At 32.3% G+C, this 4,296-nt stretch overlaps 1 pseudogene; it reads left to right on the top strand.

The window, feature by feature from the left end:
- The first annotated feature begins 810 nt into the window (after window positions 1–810).
- Window positions 811–3,989, top strand: LOC132760613 (uncharacterized; annotated as a pseudogene).
- Window positions 3,990–4,296: the final 307 nt, after the last annotated feature.

Genomic DNA, 4,296 nt, shown 5'->3' with positions numbered 1-4,296 from the left:
TAACGAAGTTGAAAAAGATGTAATATATCATATTCCAGTGAAATGAAACTGACAGTTTATGTTAATTTCTTTTAAAATATCTTGTTCATCATGTTGTATAAAAAGGTAATGATTTTATTGCATTAAACATACATTCAAGATGATTAATTTTTCTCATGATAAATATTAAAGGAACTCCACTGACATATTTCTTTGCATGGCGTGACTGGAAATAAATAATTTTCCAGATTAATGTTGTAGTTTATATAGCTTCTGTTCAAAATTACAAATCTTTGCCTCGCTCCATTTTTACACACGAATTAATCACATGGGTTCTTTGCCACTGGTTCTTGTTGCTTGGTCGTGTGGTGGCTGCATTCATTGAACCTGATATTGTTTATCATTTCTTATTGTGAAAAAAACCCAAAATTGAAACATGTTGCAACGCTTAACACACAAATTCGGCTAAAAGTAGCAGCAGAAAAACACGATTTTCAAATTGAGTATTTTATTGAGTTACTTCTTGTTTATCTTTTGACATCTTTATGTTTTAAGTACCCAAGCTGATCTGTGTAAGAGATTTAAATTTTTTATTTTAGGTTTTCGAACTTCAGTGGGTTTCCTTTACTTAAAACAGGCCAGATGGTAAAAACGCGATGGTACGATGGTGAAATCGCAATGCTATGATGGTGAAAGCGCGATGGTCGATGATGAAAACGCGAAGGCACTATGGTGAAAACGCTATGGTACGATGGTGAAAGCGCGATAAAACGATGGTGAAAACGGGATGGTTCGATGGTGAAAACGCGATAGTACGATGATGAAAACACGATGGCGCGATGGTGGAAACGCGATGGTATTATGGGGAAATCGCGATGGTACGATGGTGAAAACGCGATGTTACACTATCGTACTTTCGCACCATCAACATCATCAACATTTTCAACAAACGTAACACACCAATACACGATTTCAAGTTCATGAATTCACGATATTAACTTAAAAAAATCACGATTTCAACTTCACAAATTCAGGATTTAGATTTTAAGATTTTAACGTCATCAATTTACGATATCAACATGACACATTCACGATTATTTTTCATGAATTAATAATTTTAGATTCACGAATTCACTATCTTAAGTGAGTATAGGGAATTTTGAAGTTGAAATGTTACCATGAGTCTTTCGTTTGCGAGCCTTTATAATTCAATGTGTTACCTCGGGTTATACAAACTTTAGACAAACTTCTGATCACTATACCTTATTTGAAAGCCTATATATATTTGACTTTCTTGCAATAAAACGAAGTAGACGTGTTTACATACTGTGTTTCATGTGTATTATGTTATGGCAAAACAGGCAATTGATTTTACTTTATCATTTATTTAAAGCAATTCATTTCACTATAAATATCTTCATTTAATCTTAAACACAGTTAAATGTAAGCCAGCCAATAATCTATCTTTAAAAAACAGTAACATTTTGACCAGCGAGTAACCTATCTATAACGTACATTTACATATTAGCCAGCGAATAATAAATCCATAAAATTCAGATACATATTAGCCAGTGAAAAATCTATCTATAAAGGGCATGCAGGTACATATAAGCCAGCGAGTAATCTATCAATAAAGTAGAGGTACATATAAGCCAGCGAATAATCTATCAATAAAGTAGAGGTTCATATAAGCCAGCGAGTAATCTATCAATAAAGTAGAGGTACATATAATGCAGCGTATAATCTATCTATAAAGTACAGTTACAAATTAGCCAGCGAGTAATCTATCAATAAAGTACATACATGTACAGTGTATACATAATAACCAGCGAATAATCTATCTATAAAGTACAGTTACAAATTAGCCAGCGAGTAATCTATCTATAAAGTACATACATGTATACAAAATAACCAGCGAATAATCTATCTGTAAAGTACAGTTACAAATTAGCCAGCGAGTAATCTATCTCTAAAGTACATACATGTATACATAATAACCAGCGAATAATCTATCTATAAAGTACAGTTACAAATTAGCCAGCGAGTAATCTATCTCTAAAGTACATACATGTATACATAATAACCAGCGAATAATCTATCTATAAAGTACAGTTACAAATTAGCCAGCGAGTAATCTATCTATAAAGTACATACATGTATACATAATAACAAGCGAATAATCTATCTTTAAAGTGCAGTTACGCTTACATCGTTAGTCAATTATTTTTATTACATGGTCAGCCTAAGATTGATAAAATAAAAGAAAAGAAAAGAAAAAAGAACTACAACAACAACAAAAACAAAAAAAAGTTGTCAATGTACTAATCATTGCGGTATTTCTTATTTTCTTTAACCTATCATTGAGGAGTAAATAGTAAATAGATTTTTGAATAAAGGACAAACTGTAACGGTTTTAAATTGTCTATTCTGTAGGTCATTTAATATGAATCTTTTTTATTATTTTAGATAGGGGGAATCCAATTCAGCCAGTGTAAGGCATACATGTATTTGCGTATGCGTTAATCATATCAGTTAATCCTTCAGTGAATATGATTCACGCACGAACAGTCAATTATCTTTGCTGTATGGTTATTTGATATGAGTCTGATTCATTTCTTAGATTCGGAAAACCCAGTAAATTATGATACATGATTTTAAACTTGTTTTGTTGACTACTGTTTGAACCAATGAGATTGCAGCTATTTTAAGATCATATTATAAATTTAAATAATGAGAAATTTATATAAATGTGTTTATAATTACAGGCATTGGTTATTGCTTGCACACTTTTCATATACCTGGTTTTTCCTAAGTACTTTTTGGCCACATCACAGCCAAACCAATTTATATCAAATTACAAAAGATGGAATACTGCTGAAAAATTTAACCTCACTTTATTGAACAAATATTTACTAAAAAGAAAGGAACTCTTTGGAGTGAGCGAATTACAAAATAAACGGGTCCTTGGCTTTTAAAAGTGGACATACCCTTACAGAGGAAATATAAGAAAAAATAACATTATCAAGCACTGATCATAGTAATCGACAACGATTTATTGTATATAGATGCGATTCATCAATATTATGTGGAGGTTGGGGTGACCGCCATATGGAATAGTTGCGACGTTTTTACTTGCACTTCTTACAAACAGAGCCTTTGTAATTGACATGAACAAATCCTGCAGATTGGATAACTTTTTACTGCCTTATATTTACGATTGGTCGTTATGGTATAATTATGCTATATTGTGCCTGCATCAAGCGTAATTCAATCCAGTTATATTGATGCTCCAGCAAAAATCAAAGACATTAAAGACTTCGATTTCGATCAGGCATGGTCAAAACAGGTAGTGGTTTTAAGATTTAATAGCTACATAGTAGATGAAGTAAGGCAGCATAAACTTGCGAAAACAAGATTAAAGTGGCTTCTAAACATAACAAATGAAGAGGCTATCCATTTAGTGCTTCAAACTTTGTTTAAACCATCTGAAAAAATGTTAAAAGATGCCAGTGAATTTTATGATAAAGACATCAAAGGGAGACACCTGATTTGCAGTCACATCCGAATAGGCAAAAATCCAAGTATACCGTCAGATTTAAATCTCCGTCATGGACCACCTAATGGAGCTATGCTTCTACGGTTTTTAAAGTCTTTCGAACTGGAAGAGTCAAACGCTATATATGTTGCCTCCGACTCGGAAGAAATCAAGCAACTTGCTAGAAAAAATATAAAGTCTTATATAAACATTAACCGAACAATAGTTCATGTTGACAGACTTGGGAAATTTAAAGATATAAAATCAGAGGCATGTCCTGGATTAGGAACAGTTATTTTAGAACAGTTCATACTGTCTTTATGTGATACACTGATCCTAACAAGGAGCGGGTTTGGTACCATGGCAGCATATATAAGAGGTTTACACGAAAATTTGTTTATCTTTCACCCTCAAACACGTACTTTAGTGCCTTCAAACTTGACAACTTTGCAAAAGGCTTTTAAATTTCTTTAAAAATACGATAACGTTCACATTATTTTTTTTTCTTCTGTATTTTAACAAAAAATCCTCTATATCAAAGGGTTTCAAGTAGGGAATTTCTTTTTACATAAAGGGAATGGGAATATTATTCAAAGATTTGTATTTCATTTACCTACCTCTGGTTTATATCACATGGACTCATGTTGGGATAGTGTAAAAAGTAAATCTAGAGAGAAAAAAAACAATGGTTTGAACATGCCAAATCTGCCGAATGTCACTCAAAGTTTTGCAAAGTCATTTTTACGTAACCCATATAAAGCCTTACGTAAATCATATAAAGC

This window comes from Ruditapes philippinarum, unplaced genomic scaffold, assembly GCF_026571515.1.
Source record: "Ruditapes philippinarum isolate M1 unplaced genomic scaffold, ASM2657151v2 ctg13251_1_1_1_1, whole genome shotgun sequence".
NCBI classification, from domain to species: domain Eukaryota; kingdom Metazoa; phylum Mollusca; class Bivalvia; order Venerida; family Veneridae; genus Ruditapes; species Ruditapes philippinarum.
This window is presented reverse-complemented; position numbering and strand designations above follow the sequence as displayed.